The 10,788-nt window shown below is 32.2% G+C and overlaps 1 pseudogene; it reads left to right on the top strand.

Moving 5' to 3' along the window:
* LOC107636962 lies at positions 4,531-6,816 on the top strand (annotated as a pseudogene).

Here is a 10,788-nt window from a genome sequence, read left to right as displayed (position 1 = left end):
AACTGATTTCCTGTTTTTAACTAAAACAGACCAGGTAACCTTATAATATCATTCAAGTATCTTCTAATACTAATGTAATGATAATATTATACTATTATCTCTCTTCTCTCATGAATCGAGTTCGGTTCGTCAAACAGAGACTATTTACGAAAACTAGGATCAAAACTCCTAACCGATACAGTTCAAAAACTAGGTTCTTTGTGACTACGTCACCGAGCTTGCCTCAAAAGAGGTTATAGCTTAAGGATGACATAATAATAATGAGTATTGAGATGCTTGATGATACAGAAAAGGTGTTCCCTTTACTGATCTTCCAGTGAAATTCGTACCTTCAGAAAAGATCTCGTGTACTCGAAAAACGGGGTTGTTACAAGAGTTGCAATAACTAGCGACATGTGGACTTCCAATCAAGAAAAAGGATGCATGGTTGCCACCGCTCACTATATTGATAGTTTGTGGATGTTGCAAATGCGCCTATTGAGGTACTTCAAAAATTTCATAAACCTTTATACATTGTGTTTTCTTTGTATGTTGAGTTTTGTTAATCTAAAATGTATGCATGTTTGTTTGAATTTTCAGCTATTCTTATGTTCCTTGTCCCCATATAAGTGAAGTTCTCACTCAAACGTTGATGAAAATATTGTTAGAATAGAACATTAATAGAAAATTATCTACTGTTATATTGGATAATTGTTCTATTAATGATGTTATGATAGATGAACTGTTGGGGCATTTAGATTCTTCATTCTTGATGTTGGGGGGTAAATTGTTACATATGCGTTGTTGTGCTCATATATTGAATTTGATTGCGAAGGATGGTTTAGTATAGTTAAGAAAACTATTGAAAATATTTGTAGTAGTGTATTGTATTGGACTGCAACGCATAAAAGGAATGAAACTTTTGTGAGTTAGTGTGCCAAAACAGGGATTCCATTTACTAAGAAATTAGTTCCTGATTGCCCGACTAGGTGAAACTCAACTTATTTGATGTTAGAAATTTTTTTGTTGTATAGACTTATATTTCCTAGGTTGAAGTAGAAAGAACTCCAATATAAAACTGTGCTAAGTAATGAGGAATGGGAACTTACCAAGGAAATATGTGATAGGTTGAAGTTATTCTATGATGTTACTTAACTGTTTTCTGGTTTTAAATTTCCAACTGCCAATCTTTATTTTACTCTGGTTTGTAAAATAAAAGTTTCATTAGATGAATGGCAACTTTTTAGTAATTCATTAATTGTTAATATGTCATCTAGCATGAAGAAAAAATTTGAGAAGTATTGGGATGAGATTCATGGCATTATGGGTGTTGCAGCTATTTTAGACCCTAGGTACAAGATGGTTGGGGTTGAGTTTCAATTTGAAAAATTGTATTCAGATCCAATAGAATGCTCCAAAAAAGTTGACAGAATTCATCAATTGTGTAATGAATTGGTTAATGAATAGAATCAAAAAATGAGTTCGATTGTGTCTCATGTTGGTACATAAGAAGTTGATGAAAATGGACGATTCTACATTTTCTAAAAGTGTTGTGCGTGTCCGTTTCTACTTGCATCCCTGATGAAACTCAGAAACATGGAATCACCATGGAAGATCGTGAGATTGTGAAATTGTCTTCATCTCCACCACGTCAGAAGCGAGACAATTCGGAAGATGAATAGCAGCGGGTTTGAGAGGATCCGCCTGGCCCAACTCGGATCCAACCAGAAAACCCTTCGATTTCTACACTGCTTTAGTTCAATCCTTCCAATTTCTGTTTTAATTTGATATAATGTAACCTCTTTGTCACTCTCTTAGACTCCTACTCTTCCTGACTAGTTGACTCCCATTTCCTTAACCTATCGCATTCCAGTATGCACTTTTATGGATTTTTATTCTGGGATTTTGCACTTCTACGGTTCTGCCATTGTTGCTTTCTCCACGACAAGTTAGCATTTGCAACTCTGCTATGTGCATGTAAGGTCCTCGACTGCTTGTCATGCTTCTTGATTACTTGTTTTGTCTAATACTCTAATACACATAGTTTCAATTTTATGGTAAGTGCATAATTAATTGATTTTAGTTTCTTTACCATCATTATATTCAACAAATTAGCAAATAAATTGTAGTTGGCTCGTTACCAATATGGTATGATACACTTACAAATATTGGAAATTTAGGAATCGGGATTAGGACATTAGGTGCATATGCTCTTTACCTGTTATTGTTATTCACAATTCACAAAGAATGAAGAGTGATATATTTCAATTGCTATAAGATAAAGCCTAAATGCTTACATTACATAGTAACATAGTTAATTATATATTCGCTTATATACTTTACTTATGAATGTTTAATACTTTATTTTAAGTTTTAACTATATGCTCTATTTAATTTTAATATTTCAATTTAGTTGTTATTTGATATGAATAAGAATTGTGGTATCAATTTTATTTGCTCTTTGTTTTTAATTACAAAAAACACTTTTGCTAATATCACTTTGTGGATATGTGAAAAGGATTACAGGCTTGCAGCTGTTGCTTCTCAAAGTTACTAAATCCAGTGAAGTATCTCAAGTTCTCAACTCTTAAATTTAAAGACTCTGAGGTAAGCTTATCAAATAATTAAAATAGAATTTAAGCTTGCTACTACAAATCAAATAAGTAATATAATCTACTCTCAATTGTGAACTTTCTGACATCAAATTGGAGTTTTTTATACCAACTATATTATTAGATAATAGATAATAGAACAAAGTTATTGTTTAAAATAAAGATTATTTATGTTATTATTTAGATAATAGTGGCATATATGTTTATTTGTTCAATTGACTAGCATTAGTAGATACATATGCTTTTATATATAAGTTTGGTTTAGAAGAAAATTTATAATTCCATCTTGTTAAAGGTTGTGAACTATTTAATGAAATTAGTGACACTATTCGACATTCATATAAGCCTTTGTGTAGTAATATTTAGCTTATTTAGCTCTCGTGCTGTAATTGGTAATTAGTTGCTCCAATTAGGGATGTCAATGGGGCAGGGCGGGGGCGAAGGATGCCTCCCTGCTCCCCATCCCCGCCCTCAGATTTGCTCCCCATCCCCGCCCCATTCCCCGCCGTGGGGGAATATTGCTTCCCATCCCCATTCCCCACGGGGCCCCATTTCCCGCGGGGACTCCATTCCCCATGTACATAATAGTTCTAACTAATTATTAATTTCCATATGAATAGAGCTACAAGTATCTATCTTATACAAAAACTGTAAGATTTTATACAAAAAAGTCTAAATGACACGATGGTGACTTCTTTCGAAATAACGCAATGGGGACGCAACGACGAGCCAAAGGACAAAGTAGTAGACGAGGTGGGAGACGCGGAAACAGAGAGGAGAATGGACACGATGGCAGAGTTACGAAAAGGAATGCCACAAAAAGAAATTACGACGCGGTAAGGGTGATGGCACGGTGAGGTGTGACGATGCGGTGAGAAGGGTGACGAGGGGGTGGCTGCAGAGAGGTTGGATGAAGTATGGACTGCCTTAGGAATCTCTGAATTGAAGAAGGGTTATGCAAATAAAGATTAGGAGTTTTGGGTTTTTATATATATGTGTGTGTGAGAAATATCTAAAAAACATATATGAGAAATAAACTATTAAGGATAATTCAAGAAATTCATAAATTTCGGGGAATAGCGGGGACGGGGTGGGGATCCCGCTCGGGTCCCCGCGCCTGCTTCGGGAGAATTTTGTCCCCCATCCCCATCTCCGCGAGGAAAATTTCCCACAATCGGATCCACATTCGGGGCAGTCCCCGCAGGGATCCCCGCGTCTCGGAGAATTTTGCCATCCCTAGCTCCAATTAATGTGTTTGAGAGTATGAGTAGGAATTTATGTTACAAGGGACACGTTCATAACTTTGGTAATGTTCAATATGATTTTATTTTCTCTTTGATGCTAGCTAGCTAGGCATGGATGAAACAAATATTTTGGGGTTTATGTTCATGATCTGTTCAACAACTAAATTTGATATATATTGCACAATTTTCTTTTAAAAATTATGTGAATTTGTTGCATTGTTGATAGTAATATATTAATATTTAAATATTCTAACTTGATAATGCATTCATTAGTTTGCTGTATATGAAGTCGTTCAAATTTTATTAATGTACTGTATTATTAGTTTATTACTACTATATTCGGGGCTTTAAGCCTCCTTCTTCATAAAAAAATTACTATTGTATTCTCACTTCAAAAACCATAGTTTAGTTTTAAGGGGTTAATTGTTTACTTCTATTTATTTAGGTTTAAAATGGCTTCAGATGCGAATAATAGTGGAAATAATACTGGGGATGAAACTGTTTGTGGTGGTGCACCCGAGAAGATTGCTAAAAATACTCCAGGAAATAGGAGTGACAAAGCTTAGAAGTATGGAATTTCTATTGATAGAGATGCCAAGAAAATAAAATGCAAGTATTGTGATAAGGTGGTGACAGGAGGAGTGTATAGGTTGAAACATCATTTGGCGGGAACAAAAAAAGATGTTGAACCTTGTATGGGTGTTTCTAATGAAATTAAAAAGGAGGTGTTTGATATTGTTGTTAGTTTGCAAAAAAATTTGGTTAAGAAGACAAGAGACTTTGAGAAAAAGATACAAAGTAAAGATGAAGGAGTAGAAGAAAAAGGGGATGCTTTAGTTGGTGAGAAGAGAAAGGGAAAAGAAATAGAGACACCAATATATCTCTTTAAGAAAAGGGGTGTGAGCACTCAAACAACAATCAACTCTATTTTTAAGAAGGGTCTAAGGGAAGAGGCATGTGATGAAATTACTTCGTTCATCTACAATAATGCTATTCCCTTTAATGTTACAAGGTCTGAAGAATATCATAGCATGTTTGAGAAGGTTGTCTGCCATGGATTAGGATTCAAGCCACCCTCTTATGATGAGTTAAGAGAAAAATTATTGAAGAAGGTAGAGTCAACCAAACTAACATTAGAAGAACATAAAACTGAATGGAAGAAAACTGGATGCACTATTATGACAGATGGTTGGACGGATAAAAGAAAGAGAACTATTCTCAACTTCCTTGTGAATAGTCCTAGGGGAACTGTTTTCTTAAAATTCATTAATGCTTCTGATATATGCAAAATAGCTGAAAAGATATTCAAGATGATTGATGAAGTTATAGAGGAAGTGGGAGAAGAGAATGCGGTTCAAGTTGTAACTGATTATGCAGCTAACTATAAAAAGGCAGGACAAATGTTGATGGAAAAGAGAAAAAATCTTTATTGGACTCCTTGTGCCGCTCATTGCGTTGATTTGATGCTTGAAGATTTTGAGAAGAAGCTAGATCTTCACAAAGACACCATTGCCAAAGGAAGAAGACTTACCACTTATATATATTCTAGAACTTCTCTAATTTCCCTTTTGCAACAACACACCAAAGGAAGAGATTTGGTGAGACCAGGTATGACACGATTCACTACTTCCTACCTTACTTTGGGTAGTCTTAATGAGAAAAAAATCCAATAATTAGAATGTTCATCTCAGATAAGTGGAAGGCAAGCAAGTGTTCAAAGATAGGATGTGAAAAACATTGAAAATATTGTTTTGGATAAAATATTTTGGAAAAACATTATCCATTGCTTGAGAGGTACTTATCCTCTTCTTCACGTGTTCCCTATAGTGGATTCAGAGGGAAAACCAACTATGGGATACATGTATTCTGAAATTGATCGTGCTAAAGAAAAGATTAAAGATGCTTTTCAAAGTGTTAAAGCAAGGTAATAAAACTAGTAATAAGTAAACATTTTTCTTTCAGTATTACCATTTAATTATTTACTAATTAGGTAATTGTCTAATTCACTATTTCTATGTTCTTTTTAGTTATAAGCCTTTGTGGAATATTATTGATGCAAGATGAGACAAGCAACTCTTAAAGCCTTTGCATGTTACAGGCTATTATTTGAATCCACAAATTCATTATAGTCCTAATTTTAAGGTTGAGTATGATGTTAAGAAAGGACTTTATGATTGTTTGGATATACTTGTGGGAGATCCTGCACTCATTACAATTATTGATAGTCAACTTGAAGATTTCAAAGTTAAGGCTAAATTTTTTGGTAGAGATGTAGCCAAGAATGCTCTCAAAACCAAAACCCCTTCACAATGGTGGGATTCTTAAGGGGATGAACATCTAGAACTTCAAAAATTTGCTATCCGTGTCTTGAACTTGACTTGTAGTTCATTGGAATGTGAGCGCAATTAGAGTGCTTTTGAGATGGTAAACTTTTAATTTGATACTCGTTTAGGGATTTATTTTTTAAATTATAGAATTAGTTAATTATTCAATTCTATTATTTTCTAATTAGCAAATGTATTTTTTTTAAATAAATGCTCATAAATTTTGATATTATTAGGTTCACATGAAAAGGAGAAATCATTTGAAGACAAGCACAATGAATGACGTTGTTTTTATGATGACCAATTTAAGATTGGCAAGGAATAAGCCATCAAGAAACATTGCTTACTATAGTCTTGAAGACTTGGATTCAAATGAAGAATGGATTGTGGAAGATGAAAATATGATGGAAAATTTGGAGGAGTTTGACACACAAAATGATGTAAACTTAGCCCCTCAAGAAGATGGAGGTAAAGATGGGAGTCCTTTGATTGATTTGGAGATTCCTCTTTTTGATGATGATGCTTTCAATGAACTTCTCAACTTTCCTCCTAATGAAAATCAAAATGTTGGAGAATATGATGATCATGATGTTAATGAATTGTTCTAGTCTTTATATTTTTTAGTATGATATTATGTTATCTATTTTATATTTGTGATGTTGCATATTAGACTTGCGGCTAGTTTATATTTGTGATGTTATTGAACCTTTACAAATGTTGCATTTTGTTATATATTTATGCTACTTTAACTTTATTTTATCATCATGTTATTATTTTTGATACTTTTGTCAAATTTAAATTTAAATTTTTATTTAAATTACTTAATTTTATCATATTATATTACTCTTATAATTGATATTGATAAATTTATATATTTAGTAAAATCTTACATTCCGTTTTACGATTTTACACTCTACGATTTTTAATTATCTTTCTGATTCTACGTAAAATCTCGATTTTGCTACCTTGATCTTGACCTCCAAACCTTTCATGATGATGAAGATGTGAAAAGTGATCAAGAATAAAGATTGAAGACTCTTATACTTAATGATGTAATATTTTTATTATGGTGTTAAATTTGTAGTGATCAAATATTAACTTTTTAAATTTCAAGTTATTTGACATTGTATGAATCTTATGTTTGTATTTTAATTTAAGAAATTTTAAATTTTTATCTTAATTTATATATGAATATGTAAAAATTAAAATGTTATTTAATTTTTATAAGGGCGGGTAAGAATAATCTACTATTCGTGGGTAGGGGTGGGGCAGGGTTGAGTAGGGCAAAAATCCGCTCTTACCCACCCCACTGCCACCCCTATCAATTGGTTCTTAATTTCATTTTCCTTCGTATTTGTATTCCGAATTTTCGTAGAAAAACTTGCAAGTTTAGAATAATCTTTGTAGAATTTTCTAACTTCTTCAAATATGTTAAATGTCATCCCAATTTTTGGAACAAACTACTCATCAATATTACACAAAAAATAAAAATATACCGAACTCATTCCAAAATACACCATACTAGAATCTAAAATACACCAAAATTTTGAACGAAACAAATTTATCAAAATAATAAAATCAGATTCAGAACTCGTACATTACATTCAAATTCAAACTATCAACCATGAACAATAATTTTCAGAAAAAAAAACAAAATTATTCAACTACAAAATCGTAAACAACTAACAAATTACATTAACTAGATTCAAACCACACCTCACCACTTGATTCGATTCAAAACAATAATACAATTCAGCCTGATTCAATTGAAAATCTGAACCTAAAAATACACCGAAAGATTACCAAAATACACCAATTTATAAATAGAAATACACCGAAAGGAGAACGGAACAGATTCATCATAATAATAATTCAGATTCAAAACTCCTACATCACATTCAATTCAAACCATCAACCATAAACAACAATTTTCAAAGACAAAAACAACATTATTCACTTATAGAATCATAAACTACTAACAAACTACATTAACTAAAATCGAACCACACCTCAGCCATTTGATTTGATTCAAAACAATAATCTTCTGGTTTAATTAATAGTCTGAACTTGAATCATTCATTATTTTTGACAACGAAATACCTGCTCAAACCTGATTTCACAGCTTGATTCAAAAATTTTGATCCAAATCTTCAAATTAGATAAAAGAGCATTGAACTTGAATGAAGAGAACGTAGAGAGTGAAGAGAACATAGAGAAGAAAGAGAAACGCAAAGAACACAGAGATAGAACAGAACGTAGAGACGCATAAAATGCTGAGAAAATTCGAGAAAGGAAACGAAATGTACATGAAAAAGGTAGTTTTATATATATATATATATATTCGTGCGTTAAGTCAAAAGTTTGTTAGAAATAGTGGCGCATGGAGGTGAATTAGGTCAAAGCTACTTGGTTGGTTAAATGACTTGGATGTAGAGATTAATTGGTTTCTAAAATATTTCTCTAAAAAACTTCTATAAATAAGTAAAAATTTTGTAGTAAAAAATTCATAAAATATAACTAGATAGATAAATAGATAGATGATGTTTATGCATAAAGGATAAGTATAAATTGTATCCTACCTTCTCTTAGTAAAATTTTATTATCTATCTTGAAATAAAGAAAAACATTACAAATTACTTTGAATCAATAAATCTGTCATCGTTGTGACAAGATATTGTGTATTTAATTGTATATTCATTTTATTTTCTGTGCTAATTTTTTTAGTACACTATCTTAGACATATTTCATAAAAAACAACAATTAATTTTCACTTGCCTTTCAAATGATGTTTTCTTTTTATTAGATACAAGAGTAGCAATAACAACAACAATTGTCTAGGGAAGAAGCTTGGAGCAAAATTTGTAATCACAATTTTTTTAGAAGAATTTTTGAACCAATCAATCATGTCTTTATAGACTAACAAGAAGCCTCATCTTTATTTGTAGTAAAGTTTTTCATTTAAGACATGATATTGGAGATGTAGCCATTGTAATCTAAGATCGCTAGTATGTAGTCATCTTTCTAAAGTTGATATCCTATTCCAAGAAGAGAATTACCAGTTGGCGTATATTTTTGTTAAATATTATATTACACTTTTAGTCTTCTTTATGGATCTCAATTGAGATTTTAAATATTGAGTGCGTATCTTCGAAGTCACAGCAAAGTAATTAATGATAGTAAACCATGCTTCTAAGAATCTTGAGTAGTGAACAACCTTATTCTTGAAGGTATTGCTCATTGATGCAACTAACTGTGTGGTGAGAGCAAAATCATTTTGATGTCACTCTTTATAATCCTCTGATTCTTGTTGTGAAATCTACAACAACGGTGGTTTTTTGTGTTGTTATAATTGTTGTAGGTGAAGATGTAGGGGTAGCAACAATATTTTCTGATGAGGTAGTAGAAGTAATGCTTTCAACTGTAGTAGGAGATTTTTTTTTGCCCTGATTTAACAAATCTTGGTGGAATTTTGGAATCATTAAGGTGATGTTCCATTCGAATTGTTTGAATTGTAAGCCATGTTCGGTGCCGCCACGTATTGAAGTTCTTGTCATCAAGTTTCTCTGAGATTGGAACAAGTGGAGGCTTGGGAGTGGATGATACATCAACAAAGAATGCCATGATTGAAAGATGTAAGATATTAATTGAAAAAAAAAATCAAGAACAAGATCTTGTGACTCTAATGCCATATTAGATACAAGGGTAGCACAAGAAGCAGAGAACGGGATATAGTAATTTGCTATTGAAGAAATAAAAGCATATATTAGTATATCAGCATGAGGTAAGGTGCTATAGTTATATGTACTAGTTAGCAAAAAGTACCACACTTTAACAAATAACAAACTCTCTAACAACCTATAACTTTCCATTCTCACTATTTATAACATTATCGTTAATAGTTTTCATGCCTGCCTTCATCGTCTTCAATACTAAATCCCTTACTTTCAACAATTTTAGTATAAGTCGCTTAGGCAGTTCAACAATGTTCTCACCTATGGTTCATCACAATAAACATGTGGCTACCTATAATTTCACTACTATTTCAAAGTCGATTTGTACAATCCAATCTATCACTATTACTATTAAACAACAGATCATATACTCTTCTTAGATACCAAAACATACTCACATTGTAACGCTTTGATATAGATATTGTCTTGCTAAACTTAACATTCCATGCAGAAACTCATTGTATCTCTTTTCTTACCTCCTTGAATATTTTTTTTGTGTAAGCTTTATATGCCGCGTTCTCAATTGCTTCCAAAGCTATTGATAGAAAAAGATTCCAATATGTAGAATAAAATTCAACTACTATCTCATTGTTTCCTATATTCATGAACTCCAGGTCAAACTTTTGCATATGGCATAGCAAATTAAACCTAGACTTGATAAACCTCTTGATAAAGGAGTTGATGCCCTCGCTTCATGAAATGGTTCTAAAATCGCACTAAATTTATCCCTCAAACAAGTTTTTTCACTTGTCTTTCTTTTTAAAGGTGAATTTTGCACCCAATAATTATCTTAACTAAAATATCTCAACGATTTTTGTCTAATATTGCTCAAAGTTATCAATGTCAAAGTTTTCATAAATGCATTAACGAAAGCGCTTTAGAAACTCACTATTCTTTA

The sequence above is a fragment of the Arachis ipaensis genome, chromosome B04 (genome assembly GCF_000816755.2).
Source record: "Arachis ipaensis cultivar K30076 chromosome B04, Araip1.1, whole genome shotgun sequence".
Classification (NCBI taxonomy): Eukaryota; Viridiplantae; Streptophyta; class Magnoliopsida; order Fabales; family Fabaceae; genus Arachis; species Arachis ipaensis.
The sequence above is the reverse complement of the archived record's forward strand: the minus strand, read 5'-3'. Positions and strand labels throughout refer to the sequence as shown.